The sequence below is a fragment of the Anguilla anguilla genome, chromosome 6 (genome assembly GCF_013347855.1).
Source record: "Anguilla anguilla isolate fAngAng1 chromosome 6, fAngAng1.pri, whole genome shotgun sequence".
NCBI classification, from domain to species: Eukaryota; Metazoa; Chordata; class Actinopteri; order Anguilliformes; family Anguillidae; genus Anguilla; species Anguilla anguilla.
In genome coordinates, this window is record NC_049206.1 from 26,169,629 (window position 1) to 26,188,566 (window position 18,938).

Below are 18,938 nucleotides of genomic sequence, written 5' to 3' on the forward strand. Positions count from 1 at the left end.
GGGCTACCTAACTCATCAACCGAAGATGCCCAAGTCTATCCAACGCGTCGAATAGTGACGAGAAGAGCCCTTGCCCAAGCTGCAATATTTGACAAGTTGGGATGAGAACGTGTTGATTAAAAAGCAGTAATTCCGGAATGGATCACCCATGGATGTAAATACCCTCAAATCAGTGCTAACAGTCTGCACATTACCTCATAGTCATTGTTTTATTTAAAATCCAATGTGCCGGAGTATAGAGCCAAAACAACACTGGACCGCACCATTTATAGTACACACTGCAGCATACAAAGGATGGGAAAAGCCTGCAAACTGTATGACATACACTGTGCCCTGAAGAAAAAGTCACCCTCTAAAATATGTGACTGCATCCCCAATCTGAGCAGTCTAGATCCTCAGCTGCTTCTGCTGCTGGACCTCAGGCCAGCAATGCAAAGTGTCTGCTACATTTGGCCACTATTTTCCCCAAGCCTCTGATGTCCTAGACTTGGTAAAATCTTCACTAATTGGGTCCTTGCTTGCTGTCACCAGGGGAACCCACTGCACTGAATCAGGGCCAACTCTTGGTCACAAGCATCCATGAGCTTTGCCTTTAATGGGACAAATTGTAACACCGAGGTGTCCTCATCTGGCAACACAACCCACTGTTGAATATTCATGAAGAAGCCCATGTGGTAGAGGGGGTAATTCAATTTGTATGCCCTCTTAGAATAACAACACTGCAGGGAAAACTCTTGACTACAGGGATCTCACTAGCCATTGCTGTCATACAACAAGATGGCCTTGCACATGAAACCTCCCGGTCCTCCACAAACACCTTCAACAATATCTCATTGTTCATTTCACATAAAAGTTTTTAGTTCACTTTCACAGACACAGGCAGGTCACATTAACCTTGTAATTGCAGGTAATACAATTTATCTATTTGTTTTGGTCCCCTCCAGCTGTTTCCCTTGAGCAAGAAGAAGAGTGAGGTAGAGATTGAATCTGACCCATGCCAGTGCTGACTGTGGCTGGCAGGTACTGCAGGGGTGGCAGGCAATTGGCTTTGTGTTCCCCAAGGGACATGTGGGAGGGATTCAGTTGGTGAGGATAGCAGTGCTCATTGCTCAAAGGACTATTGTTACCCATCCAGGCACCCATGGCTCTCTGCACACATGTATGATTGGGTCTACTCCTCTCCCGCTGTGTATGTGCACGGCTTGTGACTGTGGTGTAAAAAGAAGTATCTGGCTGACACCATGTATTTTGGAGGAGAACCACAATTTGTCCTCACTCTCCCGAGTTGGCAGCAGGGGTCGCATATGGACACACTTGTATATAGAATTCCAAATTCTGGTGCGATTGGAGATGCTAAATTTTTTAAAAAGAAAAAAGAGAGGCAGAAGGCAAAAGTAGGAGAAAGAGAGTCACTCTCAAACTACTAGGCTCACAGTACATTCATGGGGCCTTGCTGTGCAAATTCAACTTCATGATGAATCACCGCAACGTAGGAAGTCTGCATACTCCAATGATAAACAGAGTGCTTGGGTATGGACCAGCTCTGCTCTGGGGGAAGTATGCTGTGCCATCTGGATTTAGTGAGGCAGCCACCCAACTGCTTTCAACCACACAAGTTCAAAAATATGTGCTCATTCCTTACATGTGCAAGGTGTGCATCCTGTTTGAGATTACCCATGTATGTTTGATGTTTGTATTTTAGTTTGCGTGAATGGGATGTGGGTGGCATGACCCTTTCCTTTCATTCTTTAATTGGAAACACATTTAGCTTTTATTACTGTAAGTCCTTTTTTAACTTTGCTGATTCATGCTGAGGGCCAGATCAATATAAAAAGCAAAGACAAAACTTGCATTTGTTTACATTTTGTGCAAGAATTCCTTCCTTCTGATGTTCTTGTGGATGCAGCCATAACTAATGGAAATATTATTTGTTGTTCATTCTAGTCTTTGTGTGCCACAAACCATTTGCACTTTCAAATTGGTAGCAAGCTGTAAATGTTTTATTTTTAATATTTCTAAATAAAAATCTGTAGCCAACATTTTAATAAAATGCAATGTGACATTGTTTAATTATTAAATGAAGTTGCATAACACTAATAGTTTAATGACTAAACAAATTCATATTGACAATGTTTATGTTTTACTGTCGGTCCTCATTGACCATGACATATTATAAATAAATGAGCCACTCAATTTTGTTTTAAAACCGGCTATTTTAAAAACAGGTATTTATATATCAACTCCATAAATAGATGCAGTTGACATATTTAAAATTTCAATGATAAAGTCTGTAAAAAATTGATTGCAGATTGGAGCACGATGCTTTGTGGGGGTGTTTTTAAGTATCATTTAAGATCTATCAGTCTTGCCCCAATGGTAGGGAAATGTACCCTTTTTCATGATTTTCATTTTTGTTTCTAATTTAACAGTAAATCAACATTGTTAGGGGGAGTGGGGTCCCCCCTACTTGCTGTCCTACTGGGGCAGCCTTATGGTGGATGCCATGGAATGGATACAGCTGAGTTCTTAAAATATAAATTACTTAATGGTCTTTGTTCCGATTCTAACTGATAAATGTGCAAGCTGGCCCGGAAGCCTTACGTTAGAATAGCCTGTCAGGAAAGACACTGCATGGCACAGTTTCAATCCATTAATTCACAACTGTATTGATGTAAGAGGATTTGCAAGCAAGGTTTATCAGAAGGACAAGTGTCATAGGTGCAGCATTTCACACAGTATGGCCTTCAATATTAATGATGAGCCAGGCTATGAAAAAGAGCGGTGTCTGCACAGTGGGGGTTTACAGTGCTCATGGCACAGACGCACTGCAGGGGGGCAGATAACCTTGGCAATTAGCATGTCTCACTGCGTGCATGCATTTAGGGGATTTCTGCTAGTGATGGGGAAAAAAAGATCAAGAGTGAAAGAACAGGGATTTAGTTTCTGGCAAAGTGAGGCCCCTGCTTTGACCTTCCTTCCGACAATTCCCAGTCATTCGGACTCTGCATCCATTCAGCAATTAATTATTCAGAGCTAGCATTCCTTATCTGTGCCTTTCTCATAGTGAGCCCTGCTCTTTGGGAGAGAGTGTGTCTCTCTGTTGCTTCTCTTCTTTCTTCCTGTTTCCTGTTTTTTCCCCCACTGGCTTTCTATATTTGAGACCTATGTTTTGCAGGTCCCCGTTGTCGTTGTCATTCTTATATCCTCAGTGCTGGTGTCGACTGTTTCCCATTTGTCGGGTAACTCTCCATCAGTCTGCCATCAGGGATTCATCAGGACATCTCCTAGAGATTACTGAAGTGTATGGTGGTCAGTTGGATTGGGTGGTTGCTACGTCAGTGATTGGTGGGACCAGGTTCCCATTAGTAAAGTCGCAAGGAAAGACAAGAGGTCATACCTTAAAGGAAACAATTATGTTACTATATCGACCAGTGCTTAATTGACTCTGGTCTCTCATGGAGGGGGCTAAGGCTATGTGACAGATTGCTGCTCATTACTTGTCCTGCCACTAGATAGGAATATACATAACATACACTGATGCCCATGGCGAATGTTAAAAGAGAAACTTGCGAACAGTGAAGAACCTTCCAAGCAGAAGAGCAGCCAATTGTTACATGCAGGAGTTTATGTTTATGACAAAGCAAGATGTAGAGCCAGATTCAATCAAATGCACTTAGACTGTTTAAGGGCAAATTAAATTCAATCAAACCCTCTGGCATATTTCACTAAACACTACTTTGCTGGCTTTATTGAATTATGGTGAACAGAAGTAAGAGGACCCTACTAATGGAAATGAGTTTTCATCAAATGATTGACACTGCTTATTCTGTTTCATTGGTCAAGCCACCTTTAAAATATCCACCTTTCCAGGCAAAAATATCTATTTGGGTTCCACATTTCCCAAGCTTGCTACACTCTGCTCAGTGTTCTTTGTAGCACTGGAAGATTTCAAACCATGGGGAAAAAGACACTTAATTCAAGATAATTTTTATCATGTGTTCAAGATGTATTTTATTGAGCAATTATAGTCATTTTAGAGTTCAATATAAGCAATTTTTTGTTGTAAAATAATAAATAAATATATAAATAATGTACTTACAGTTTATAATATAGAGACTATGATAATCCAAAAATAATTGCAAAGATAATTGGAAAAATACTGTTTCTACCATTGGTTAATCTAATAAAAAAATATATAAATTCATTTTGAATTCATTTTGTTTCATTTGATTACAAAAAATAAACAAAAAAAGGTTTCCAGGACAAGACCAAGACAACTTGTGTTCCTTAATAATATAGCCTAATGTTTCAGACATTTTTCTCATCAACACATCTCTTTGCTTGTGGAAATCGCAAAATAGCCACAAAGCAACTATGAGCAATCACGGTCTGATAGTTTTTTTTTTTTTTTTCAGAAAGTATTCACCCCTTGTTACATATTCATAAATTCAACAAAATAAATTCAAAACAGTTATGATGCAACATTAAAATATAATAATATGTATATTATATATAAAAATATATATAATACAATACTAAATTTACTAAAAATGCATACTTCTGTAAATGAGAACTGTAATTTACACTTCTTATTTACAAAAGTATTCATTTTTTTCTATTCTTACAATGGACCGAATGGTACTCTTAGGAAGGTTCAAAGCTGTACCAATCTTTATGACCTTCTACAGCTTTTTTGCCTCCAAAGTTTGGTCTCAAAGTTCCACAGCAGCTCCTTGGTTGTCATGACAGCATGTCTCATTTGATCTGACATTTCAGTTGCGCAACGTTATTAAGTCAGTGATATTTATTCTGCAATCATGCAATTGGACACAGGTGGATTCAAAATCAGCATAGATGGACCACATTCAAGTACTTAATGTGATCTCTCAAGAAAATGGAATACACCTGTGTTCAGTTTAGGTTGTTAATACAAAGGGTGTGAATACTTATTAATTTATATAATTCTGAAGACCTCTAAATACTTTAACTTTACCATTTAAATGTATTTAAATTAGCCTTTGCAACACAACAAACATAAATACTCAATGGGGGATGGAAACTTTCTGACAGCACTATAACACCTATGAAGATGTAGTTTTTGTCTGTAAAGAGAAAACAATTCCCTCCTATTTTTCAAGACATTCTGAAAGCTCCTAGTGAGGGCTAGACTAGGATCTGTAGCATGGCGGTTAGTTAACACCTTCTGCAGGCTGCCAGTAGTAGCCTGAGGGCAGGGGTAAGGGGGGGGGGGGGGGCTGCAGAGTGGAACTCACTATCCAGGCCCCCAGAGGGTGAGGGGGGGGGCTCTAAATGGCCTAGAAGAAGAAAGTTTGCTTTGGGAAGAGGGCCCAGACTGCATTTGCACAGAATTTCATGCTACACCCTGCTGAGGAGTGCACATCACAGATAGTGTAATAAAATAAAACAACTCCCCATGGATTGCAGGTATCAAAACAACAAACCATAGAATGAAAACAAGATAAAGTAAATAAAGTAAACCCGCATCCAGAAAGCAGAAACTATTTATCTCCTCCAGATGACATAAGTGGCGTTACCTTTTTTGTTTTTCTTTTGCTTTTCGGGGCTGTTTTTCTTGCTTACTCCATGCGTTCCACATGGAAAACAAACTGTTGTTTGAAAGAAGCACTATAAATCTGGATGTTTTTTAAGCTTCTGGAATAATGTATTCTTCCAAGGGTGTATGGATGCAAATAATCAAAATCTCAAAATCTCCACAATTAATGAGGGATAGGTATTTTGAGACAAATGCCTCCATGAAAGACACTTAATAACTTGCCCTGAAGCTTTTTACCTTCAGCTGTTTGAGACTTGGTTGAATGCAATCACAAGCTTTGTCATTGCACCCACCCCTGCTGATAGCCTGTAGTTCCCTGGGTAGGCCATCTTCCGGAAAACATTGGCTGTCCACACAATCTTATGTTGGTACGTGTGTTTGTACATGTGTGTGTGTGTGTGTGTGTGTGTGTGTGCGTGCGTGCACTCCTATGCAAATGTGTATATAACTGCCTGAATAAAGTGTATATGCTTGTATAGTTTAAATATACTGTGAGTATGTCTCATAGGAAATCTAACCATAGGAAATTTAAAAAAAGATTTGAATCTAAAAAAATACCTTGACCTTTTAACTCGCTCACCAAGAAAAAAATGTAATTCTGTTTGCCAGACTGTTAAAGAAGCCTACAGGCAGTAACTATGTTACAGTGTGCAATATTCTTTATATTATTTTAAATTATTTTGGCTTTGTAAAACTTCTAGCTGAGTTTATTTTTTGTAGTCCAGAATACCTGTGCAGTGGGGCACCCAAAGCAATTTCTGAGGATGTTGGGTAAAGAGTGGTGCATTGTTCTGGTATGGGAATGAAGGGTCTAAAAGGCCTTTTCAGTGATGACAGCTTCAATGTGTCTCCCATGCCATTGACTGAGGTGGAATAGGAATGACAAGGCACTCTCAGTGGATTTCATTATTCTCTATGGAGTGGCCTCTGTGTCAGCCCTCTTCAGGGCCTGTTGCTAGGATGTTGGCAGGGAATTTCCTGCCTCTCTGTGACCATGAAAGGGCTCTTTTTCAGCCAAATCTCAGGGATCGGCCGGTGCTTTGTTAGGTGGGGGGAGGGGGGGCGGGGGGTCCGTGGTGCCCCATCTTTCTACTGCGAGACCCAGCTGATTGACAGTAATTGCTAGTATTACACAGTATCCTGTCCTCCTCTGATGTCTCAATCAATGACTGTAAACTCAATGAGAGCCCTTCTCTATCCCAGCTCATTGTGTCTTGTTGGGAAACAGGCACAGAGTAAAAACGACTTTGTCTCATTCACTAAAAAGACTGAAGAGCAGGCAGGTGTACACAAATACATCTGCCACAATGTAACACCAATTTCAGACAAATATAATATCAATTTTAGGATGGCTTAATGATCTTCATCTGCACCTTCATTTTTTCACATTATGGGTTTATTAGAATTATTTAATGTAGAGTATCCAATTTCACTTAATAACAGTGTTTCTGGTTTTAGCCACTTTTTTATTATGAAAAAATTGGTTTTATTGGTGAATGCAATAGGGTAGTAATGCTCATTAGTGGATTTATGATACCCTTTATCAGACCCTACCAATGAACTTCAACGTGAACTGTTCTCAGTTGATTAAATGAGCTCTTTTCTTACAGAAACTACTAAACCACTTTTGACACAACACAATACAATGTCTATGCATTCATTGTTCTTTTCAGAATATGTAAACACAGCTGGATTTCAAGCCGTTGGCAACTTTGAACAATCAAACAAAACATTGTTTGCTATTGGCAATTCACAGAAAAAGTGATAGCTCATTTACACCCTATGTGATAGAGTAGACAGGCATGCAGCTGCAACATTATCATCTCACAGTTTTGGTTTTTCTCAGACAACCTCAACTGAAAACATCCACGTCAACTGGAAATATTCCATTCCCATATCAGTTGTCATCTGCTCTCATTGAGCCTGGTGATGGGGTGGTAAACAATGGCATGTTCTTACTATACAATTCTGTCTGGCAAAATAACCATTTCTATTTGCGTGATATCTGTCGCCACACGACAGTGGTTGTAACATTACAGAAAGGTAGGGGAAGAGTTAAGAGGAATTATCAAGTTATATTTGTCCCATTCTTCCTGCCACGTGTGGTGACAGTCCAAACCATCACATTCCCTACAATTAATGGTGCTGGGCTTATTTGTGATTGCCTATCAGGTAACTCAATCTGTTATGGCAGGAACACAGTTGGAGGGAAAGCGATGCCTTAGCTATTGGAGGACTAGAGTGGTGCTATTCATCAAAGTGTTATCTGTGGCATTCTTGAATTTGTTCAAATCACAAACAAGACTCAGTTATTTTGATGGACAATCTTGCAACATATACAGGAACTATATTTTTATTGGTGTCACTTGGTATACATTACTCCTGTGTTTCATTACTTTTGGCAGGAGAGCAGAGAGCCAAGTGGAAGACTTGACATTTGTGGAATACAGATAAGTGAAGTTTACACCACGCATAGAGGAATCACTCAACTCACTGGAGCAGAAATACAATATTAAATATGAGGTATTTGATGGATGTGAAAACTCTCTATGTCACTAGACTGTTAACGATTACTGTGCACCTTGCAAGGCCATGCTTATATAAATCATTTCGGTAACAGTCAATGACTCTGTGTGAGCTTAGTATGTCCAACCTTCTTGTTAATTTTATGTATTTATTTTTTTGGGAAACGCTGACTCAAAGGTACAATGCAATGTTGAAGTATACTTGAAGTCTGTCATTTTATACTTTAGCATAATTAAAGTTTATGTAATTATACTTCAAGTATTCTGAAGTATTCTATTTTTTCAAATGGGAAGGCCTTTGAATTTCTATCATGTTCAGTTTTTGTACCTTTGAGTACTAAGAGTTGCATTGTTTTAAATACAAGGTCATAACAAAACTACAAAAAAGTGTCCAATAAATGATTGGTCCCTCACTGATTTTAACATACTCCCTCTAGAAAAGGCTAAAGTTTATTTTCACTGTTAAACAAGCACTTTACAAATCCCAGCAGGTTATTTAACAAGACTGTGTTTCCCACATAATAAAATGGCCAAATGCTGACTGAGATTTTTCGCCAACATGGCCGAAGCACATTCAACAGGGAGGTAGTTCAAATCTTGTGTCAGGTCTGATTGAAGAGTCCATATGTGTGAATTCCCCTTTCCAGTCAATCACTGGGAGGGAAGGAAATGATCTTTATTGACTACATGTCCTGTTTAAACGGTGATGTGCAGCAATGGATTGCAGAACGTGAGGTTAGGAGCTGCTCATGCTAGAGCCTGCATGGTGAATGAGGACATGCATTTGTTTCCAAATAAATTTTATTTAGTTCATTTTACACGGATTTCAGATGTATGCATCTTTGGATTTTATTGTTAAGTTAAGCTGCTGATCTTTTCCATGCAGCATCATACAGTACAAGCCTGAGTTCAGTGTAATTTAGCTGAAAGTCTTATTGAAGTTTTATTGAAGAACCCTGCAAATGTGGTCAAATTAAATTAAATCTGTTTCACAGGCGCTTGGATGCTTGGATGCCAGAGTGAGTTGTATTGTATGTGAGTCATGGTGATGCAACCCACAAAACAGCTTTCATGTTCCGCTTGGACTCCACTGGCTTTCCTGCAGTTTACTTTTGGGAGGGGTTCAAATTCTGATCTTAAGTCTAGGGGCAATGACCGATGCCACGGAAACCATCTTTCTCTGTCTGCAGGCCTTTCTAGAGAAGCACTCCTCTTGTCATGCCTATTCCTGTTGAAACAAACATTCATGACTGTCATTATTCCCAGATGACAAGGAGGTTGTGTTTCCAAGCTCTGTATGGTATCAACCTAATCGCAGTCTTCCAGTATACCATCCTGTGTGTTACAGGATCTGTTTACTCGAAACGACAGTGTTTCAAGTAAAGTCATGTGACATGAACATGAGCTCCGTAGAATAAAATGCAGCAGTTGGGGGTGTGGGAAACATCCTTAAAAACGCAACTTTTTCTTGATCTTTAACCTGATTCCCCATCCCTATGCAATGACTTAAGAGTCCAGAATTGCTGCCTTTGGTGTTTAATGTGTGATTAATCCTCTGATTAGCGTAATCCAATGTAGAGATAAAAAGGAGCCTCCCCTCCCCCCTTCAGCCAATAGTGGACTTCTCCATCGATCTGACAGTCTGCAGAGAGTAGTGTCAGCTGAATGCCCCCGTTCTAACCTGTACATACATCAGGCGCAGTGAGAGAGCGCCAGGTAGCACGAAAGCTAAACGCATTGAGCAATGTCTTTGCAAAGCTTATGAAGAGGTGTTCAGTCAAGTCCTACCAAAACATTTCAGTGGAGTTAGGTCCAGACTGACTTTGACAGATAATTTAATGTTTCAAATATTTTGGATCTTTGTCTTGCCGCATGATTCATTTTTGATGCAGCCTCAGCTTACAGATGCATGATCTCATATTTGTCTCTAGAATTTGCCGATGCAATGCCAAATTCATCATTCTGTCAATGATGGTAAGCTGTCCGAGGCCTATAACAGCATCATATCCACAAAACATGATAATTCTGCCTTTATGCTTAAAGGTTGGAGTGAGGTTCTTCAGTTTGGAGACAGGGTTTGTTTTTGCCAAAACAAGACATTGCCACTGTAGTCAAAAAGTTCAGTTTATGACCAGTTTGTCCAGAGATTCTTTCAGTACTTTTGTTATTGGAAAAATTGATATGAAGCAGTGTCCTTTATATTTGGAATTCACAGACTTTTTATCAGGACTGTAACTGACCTTTCTTTATGACATGGAATCTGTTGAGAGGAGGAAGGTTCTTGTGTTTTGCATCACTTGCTATCAGGCCTGTAAATGGAAACAATTATTTGTTGCTGGGGTTGATGGATACTTTTGTTTTTTTCTAAAGTTCAGGAGAAGAAAACTTATCCCTTATATCATGTGGCTTAAGTGTGAAAACTCGCTTCATTGTGAGAGTTTCACCATCTGCAGAGTTTGCAGAACTCCTTTACAGATTTCGAAGCTGTCACTGGTTTGTACGATGGTGTTTCATGGTGGCTCTATGACAAAATAAAACCCAGCACAAATGGTCAGTTGTATTTGTAAATCTGTTTAGGACCATTTGCTATGTGCTTGGTATTGTCCATTTTAGCCACAAGTGTTAGTGATTGGCTAAAGAATCCAAACACCTTGGTCTCAAGGTCCGCCTTGTTCGCAATTGGCAGTTGATGGAAAGGAAACCACAAAAACCCACAGACTTTGCGCTCCCCTAGGACCTTAGCTTGACACCCCTAATGTGAACAAACAAAAGCCTTGGGTGTACTTGAGGGGTTACTTGACTTGCGTGTGTAATTTAGCAGTGTAGGCCCTGGGAGAGCTACAGTAGCGCACAAGTTTGACTGATTGGAGAAAAGCCTGTAGGTCTCCTTGATGCCTGTGATACAATGACAGGTGTGGCTACTACACTATGATTGGAAGCAAATGAGAACAGAAAGGACATGCTGAACCAGCCAATTTACCCTATCCTCCCCCCATAACATAAATAAATCCAACAAAATCATATATATAATCCTATATAGATAAAAATATAAACCTTACAGAGTGAGAAATATGCAGACTCTGGCTTTATAAATGCCCCTAAAAAGGCAAATAGAAACACCTGGGGTAATTACCACCAATCAACCTGCCTAAGAGGTGAAGGAACACCTTCTCCCCCACACTTCTTGGCACCACAATATCCTTGTCTTGTTTTCAGTGCTGCTACCTAGTGCTTAAGAGGTCACTTTTCCAAAATAAAAGGTTTGATATTCGGGCTTTCCATCATTCTTGACTCTCATATGTCTAATATAATCATTAAACATAATTTAATTAGAAATTGTTTCATAATCCCCATTTATTCATGATCATTGTTGATGATATATATGATTTAAAATATACAGGATGGTTAGGGTATTGGTCTGAACAGTCTGACTAGGAGTGTTAGATTTGTGTTACTTTGCTTGGTATGATTTTGCGTTCCGTCTGTAGTACTAGCTTGGAGTGTCACTTTGAGGTTCACTACTTTCTGTTCTTTTGTAGCACTTTTGTTTTTATGGTGATAAGTCATAAATTGTACAGGTTTTCCTTGGCATACCAGGCCCATACGATTACTGAGCTCACCAGAGCTCTTAGTGATGTCCCATACAGTTGATTTTGGCAAGCCTAAGGTTTGGTTTTCTACATTTCACAGCCTCATAATGGCTTCTTTGACTTTCATTTCATTTCACCTCTGGTCCTTATGCGTGTGTGTGTATGTGTGTGTGTGTGTGTGTGCGTGTGTGTGTGTGTGTGTATAAACTACCCAAGATGAAGAAAGGCAAAGACTGTCAGATCTAACCAAGGCTGTCAGATGTGACAAAACACCAGACAGCTGCAAAGCTCACAACACTCTGCAAAGGGAGGCCAGAAGTCAGGACACAAAGCACTGTGCACCTTTGGTCCCTCTCTCTCTCTGTCTCTGTCTGTTGAATGAATGAGACAGGCTCCATGCCAGTTCTCTGGAACTTAATCCCTACAGGTCTCCTGGGACTCAGTCAATCTGTAGCCTTATTTCCTCATTTCTTCCCCTTTCAGCACTTAAGCTTCAAATGGGACCGAATGAGACCAGACACAGAGAGCCCTTTAAGAGCGGGACTGTAATGGCTGTTCTTTAAAAAAGAAAACACAGGACAGTACAGTTATCACAGAGCTGTATCACTTCCGAATGAGTAACGGCTCCAGTTGGAGCACTCATGGGAATTTTCTGAGTGTTTTAAGAATGGAGGTGGGGTGAATCTAAAAATAAAATAGCGTGTATATCAGTTGCTGTTGGAGTAATACCTGCTACCATCTTCCATGGCGGCACATTAGTGTCATTATTCTTAGGGACCCTGAGACTCCAGCTGAACACCGTATCTCACAGTGACAATGTTTCAAGTTATCATGGGTATCTTGTTCAATACGTTTAAACTTTATATTTAGCCTATCATTAAAGTAATATCTTCAAATGACACCTCAGCCATGATTTCTTAAACATTTTTAATTAAAAATCTACAGTTATTTTGGTTGAACTAAGTAATGGATTGGCTATTATCCTCAAAAGATTAAAAGTGATGAGTCGACAGTGAGTATGTTTAAAAGGAGGAGCTCACAACCTGCACTCCCACACATATAATCAAAAATTATTTTTTTCCTCGGATACCAGATGAATATTTTCAGAAGGCTCTGATTACTGTTATTGTGCACCAGTATCAGTAAGTAGTACTACTGTGCTTTAGTGTATGTTTGTATCATTTATGGGTCATAGTCCTTCATCGGGGGAGAATTTCAATTAAATCACTTTCCAAGCTCGGAGTATCGAGCACAGTCGCATGCTATTGTGCGGCTCTTTCTTAATGAAAGCAGATGAGAGGGCTTATCTGGGCTTTACAAACCCCAGGTCCCATGCAGGCAGAGTCAAAGACCACATTCAGTGCTGTACCATGGTCTATCAGCAGACAATGCCAAAACTGGCACCACCTCACCTGAGCTGATTCCTCAGGATTTATTAGTGCTGATTATTTTAAATTTTGCTGCTTATTTCATTGTTAATTATTGGTGAATTAATTATTGTTTTTAGTGACTGAAATGTTGTCTGAATTTAACACTGAAAATATACACATAACATATACATTTCAGTTAATACTCATTTATTCAGACAGGCAGTAAAGTAATCGGACTGAGTGAGCGTGCAATACATCCTTCTGTTTGGTCCTTTTTTCCCTCACCACTGCTCCATATTGCTCTCCCCATTTTTAAATTTGTACGTTTTTGGGAGCTTAGACAGCTAGGTGAAATAGATACAATTATATTCAAATACTAGCATCTAGCACTGCCACATTTTATCATGTATAATTATGGAATTCTATATTGGGTCTTATGTATTGTAGACAAAGTACTTTGGCAGATATATATATGGGTCACAAATCTCTATAAAGAGCAATTGATTTCAATGTCCCCTTGTTACTGGAACACTGTAAGGTATAAAGCGCAGTACCAGGGCTCACAAACAGAATGGAAATTATTTATTATAATGAATCTGCCAGTTTGCCAGTTGGGCCACATCTGTGGCTGGCTGCTGATTTGAATTCCCACTGTCACTGAAGGGCACAGAGATTTATTTTCAATGTCCAGCAGGGCAGTGCTGGCAGGGTCAAACAGAAGCTTTCAAAATGCATGTAGTACTATGAGATGAAAACGAGAACATTTTGTTCTTCCTTTCAGTTCCTTTTGCGAAGTTAATACATTCTAAATATATCAACTGAAAATTAAAGGCATGCCTTTTCATTTGTTGTGAACTAACACAGTATATTAAAAGTAAAGTGAATATTGTTCTTTTATTTTTAAAAACAATTTTACTCACCCAAAGATACGTGTAGTCCCGTCCCATTAATTCAATATGCTCTCTAAATTTTTTGAGTGCAGACCACCAAAAGTTGCCTGAAGCACATTCTCCCAGCCACCACTTCCTTTCACTCTGCAGTCCGTCAGATAAACCGTGCAGTTATTCTGTTGGAGGGCTACGCATGCACAGTTAGCATACAGACTGCATGTGCTGCTCTCAGGCAATGAAGTGGGGAAAACCCTGTGAAATTAAAGCCTCTGTCCTGGGACCCTCACAGTCAGGATTAGGATCTCCAACCATGGAGTGTACCAAGGACAGGTGTTTTAAGTGGGCATTTATCCCATACCTTTTTAATATAATATTGTGCTTGTGAACATATCTTCTCTATTTACTAATTATGTATTCGGTACATTCTAAAGCTCACATTTTTATCAAATCGGCCTATGTTGGTTTAAACTGTTTTTGATCAATCATCATGGGAATCCTCGCCACTCACGCATACAAAGTACTGTCTATAAGTCATTCATTAAGACTTGCAAAATCTAGGTCTGCTATTAAAAGTATTGATATCAAAATAAGGGCAAGTTACAACAAACAATATTGTTTTTTGCACAAGTTAAGCTAATTGCTACCCAATGTTTCCTAAATTATTTCATGTAACTTGGCCCTGTGTTTTTTTCATCTTGCTATCTGAAGAGAACGTGGCCATTCAAACATTATGTGTCATCTGAAGGTGTCAAATTGCCAAGCAATTGTAGTGGAAATAATGTGCAATTCAGCTGTGTTACACTTAAAAATAGTAAAAAGGACCACACTATTTGTTATAATCTGCCTCCAGTGCTTTGGGTGTGACTGATATGCATTATTATTATTATTATTATTATTATTATATTATTATTATGTTTTTAAAATTGTGTTTGCAAAAGGATTTTTATTATTTTACATTGTGTATTTATTTATTAACCCCCCCCCCCCCATTTTCTCTAGTGTAAATTATTGTATGTTTCTTGGTATAAATATCTGTTTGTAAATGTGAATGTTACATGCTGCTAGAAAAACTTCCCCATGGGGATAATGAAGTATTCTATCTATCTAATTATCTATCTATCTACAGCAGGGGTGGGCATAGGATATAAAAATATGCCTGCCATGAGAGTGCCAAAGAAAAGAGATAAGTGAATACCAGGGCAGGGGGAGGGGGGAATTTATGATTGCAGGAAGCAATTAAAAACAATGATTCTTGACTTATCCAGGTCCTGTTGTGCTGCGGAATTCAGTGTCCATATCCCCTGGTACTTTAATTGTAGTCTACTGATTTCAAAGGTTTTACTAATTTTCATGGTTTTGTGTTTTTAAGATAATGTCGGTATTTCTAACAAAGAATTTTAACAATTTACCAGATATGGCACAATACAGAATGTAAATTGGTGAATAATGATGCAAGAATGGCTACTCTGAATAGGAACAATGCACTTATTGTCATTCTGCACTTCATGTTGCAATGCAATTGGAATTCTCTCTAAACTTCGCTGAAATTGAATTATTATTGCTTTGTTGTTAATTAATGATATCTCAGCAGATACCCTACCGTTAATTTTATACAGGGGAAAAAGAAGCACTGAATTGATCGGAACATCAGTCTAAGAAATCTAGGTGATGAATACATTGGATAAAGTGAAACAATTGCATCCATCTGAATGAACTCGGAGGCTCAAACCACTATCCACCCTTCACGAAAGCCCCTTCTGTAGTGTTAGTGCCTTTTCTGCTCCAGCCAAACTTAAACGTATTCTACATGATTAAGGATAGGCCTAAAACATTATTTAAGCAACACATAACAGGTTAATTCTAGTAATCGTCCCTTTAGCTTTTTCAGACTGCCGTAATTTTACTCTGCCATTCTTCAATTCCACAAAAAGACCAGGAAGACTATGAACTAATTTATGGTGCATGGTTCGCATCTGGAGGGCACACTTCGCTGCTCGGCTAGCAGTAACTTTGAAGGAAAGCAAACGGTGGCTGTACCACTACTAATTTAAATTTTCATGCAAGTCCGAGTTTTCGTTCTATTCTTGTCATTTTGCGATTTGCGATATGGAATTGACGATGAGAAAGTAATCAAACAGCAAATTGTTTACAACTTGTGCATGTTTTCTGCTGTTGTTGCCAGTTATACATATAAATGTGAATGCATTCGTTCGCTTCGGATGTCAAGACATGAAAGCGAATGTTCGCATAAAAACATAATGAATGTGTTTGAGAGGATATATAAAACAGTTACAATCTGACTATTGGCCTGTTATATCCTATTTGTTGCATAACAACGGTCAAAGTTCAACTACCAACGACAGTTTTGCTTGACAACGGTAAAATAAGCCCAAACGGCTGCAGAAGAATATTTCAATTCCAGGTGATTAAATCGATAAAAAAATAAATAAATACAAAAGTAACCATATATAATCATTGTTGGTAACCCGTTGTATATAAGTGGAATAAACCCCTCTGGGCTGTCCCGGTTATTAGAAAATAATGTAGGCTACTTCGGTGGTAGTATGGGGTTACAGAAGAAATCATAGGACAGATGGACCGACGACAACGTCGTTTTTTCATACGTCAGTGGGCTAATTTGCCTAATCTTCGCGGGACTTTAGACCGCGGTGGAAACGCAGACAACCATGGGCTGAAGGAACCTTTTAGTTCCTTGAAAAGTAGTTCCTGGGACTAAAGGTTCCCGGTAATTTTGGTGGAAAAGCGGCTTTACACAGCTAGGTATACTCTCTAACTAGTTAGTGACACCTACCATATTAGCAATCTAGCTAATTAACCCAAAACAGATGACGTCCCGCTCATGTTACAGAAATTGCCAGTCCCAGAAAATGAGCGATAGCTGATTTAAATGCTGGCTGGATACTATAGCTCCAGGTAGATTTAATTACAAATCTAGCCAGCTGAACATCAAATACAATGTAATAGAACTACAGCTCACGAGCTTAACTGGTCATGCAAAAGAAAAACAAAAATGAAATATCCCGATATTCATTACACATCCGACATTTCCATCTGTGTGATGATATTTTGCCTTGCGAATGCCAAAATCTATTTGTCATCCATGTTGGATGAACAGTTTCTGAGGCTAAAATACCGCCCACTACGATACAATTGGCTGCGCGTCCATTAGTCAGCTACTGCAGAGGTCATAGTTCAAATTATTTTAACTTTGGTGCGAGGCAGGCTCGGGGGGGTGCCCTACCTGGTGCTCCACTTCGCTGGCGGCTTGGTGGGGCACAGATGCTTTCAGCTGGTGTGTTTCCCCTTCCATTGAAAAACAATGGTCCACAAATCACACGGGTACGTTTGTTTGTTTGGTGTGAAAACTGCTTAAATCATGGATAGGGTTGGATACCGAAACCCAGTAGCACTATGGCACCGATTTTCATATGATCAGTACCTACCGAACGTTTTGCAATGCAGATTTCAGTGCTGTCTCCACTAACGTTACACTCGCTCTGTCGACTAAGTCAGTGACAGCATGTACCGTTAACAAGCTAGCTATTGTTAAACTCAGTCATAATGCCAAAAACGAAACTAAAGTCTAAAGTGTGGCAGCAATACCCATCCCTAGTAATGAAATGATATTATGTGGCATTTGCATGTGAAATGAGAGAATGCATTTACAGGAATATAAATGAGCTTCACTAATCTCCATAGAGATTATACAGCTGTAAAAGCAATAGTTTTATTTGGCACTTATTAGTTGGCAAGCAAGCTAGCTTCCACACAAAACTAAAATGGTGACCACTAAGTTTTTAAAAACATGTTCTACTGGCTGAAACAGCATCACATGTGCACTTTTTCATATGTCCATTCTTCTTGTGTATCTGAGTATCCATCAATTGGTTGCTTTGGTGTGACTACTTTGATGAGATATTGTTATTGGCAGCATGGCAAAAGAAGCCAAACGTGCAATGAGAATAATTACTGATTGTGGGACTGGAGCATTTGTGATGACACAATCGGCAGGAAAAAGAAGAGGGAGAAAATGTAAAATAACCCAAGTTTGGGGCTTTATTGTGGAGTTGTATCTGAATTCTGTGTTTACATGGGGTCAGAACGTACAGAAGTTAATGTTTTCAATGGCTGAGAGTCTGTGGTCATTGTGGATATTTATGTAGGAAACCCTGAAAAGTGCCAAACTCACTGTGCTGTATAGGTATAGGGCATGCTCCTCCAAGCCGTAACTTGGCAGATGGCATCCCTGCCATCCCAATGCTCTAGCATTGCCTGAGGGAAGGGAGGATTTCAGTTGGCTGGAATGACAGCATCTCATTGCTTACAAGTGACCCCTGCTGGTCAGTTGGGCCCTGCAAGTCTACCTATTGAGTTGTATGTGAAGTGTCTTCCTCCATCTCATGTCTGTGTGAGACTAACTTGAAATATGTGGTGTAATAAGATGTAGCAGCTAATGTCATGTACTTTGGTGGAGAACATATGATTGTCTGCTCTCCTCCAAATGTGTAGCTTGGGTTGTAGCAATGAGGATTGATTAATATTGTAGGGTATTCCAAATTGGGACAAAAGCAGAGGAAACATCCTACATATCCTCATATGTTGCTTCTGTTAAGTGGAATAATAGATATCCCAAATTGGCTTTTCAGGGAGTTAAAAAATTGAACATATTATTATGTAACACTGCTGCATTACATAGTAAGATGTTCAGTTGTTTTTTCCTGACCTCGTTTTTAATCTGTCCTTTTTCTGTCCTTCAGCACCAAGTGGTTGATGCAACACTTTCTGAAACCACTTGTTAAGCAATCAACACATTTAGGCTCCGTAATCATCTCAATTAATCATTGATTTACCACATAGGAGTCCAATCTTATGCGAGGAGGGCTGATGAGGGTGCAAGTTATTGTTCTAGCTCAACACTACAACACCTGATTCAACTTATGAACTAATCTTGGTCTTCAATCAAGACC

At 39.2% G+C, this 18,938-nt stretch overlaps 1 protein-coding gene across 25 annotated transcripts in view; it reads left to right on the forward strand.

Moving 5' to 3' along the window:
- Nucleotides 1-18,938, forward strand: part of LOC118229204 (receptor-type tyrosine-protein phosphatase S-like) — a 193,063-nt gene that overhangs the window by 20,953 nt on the left and 153,172 nt on the right. Inside the window, exon 2 of one of the 25 annotated variants that reach the window (XM_035420955.1) lies at nt 7,981-8,098. The exons of the other annotated variants lie outside the window; for them this stretch is intronic. The gene's annotated coding sequence lies outside the window, so the exon portion shown is untranslated. The remainder of the gene's footprint in view (nt 1-7,980; nt 8,099-18,938) is intronic. 25 annotated transcript variants of the gene reach the window in all.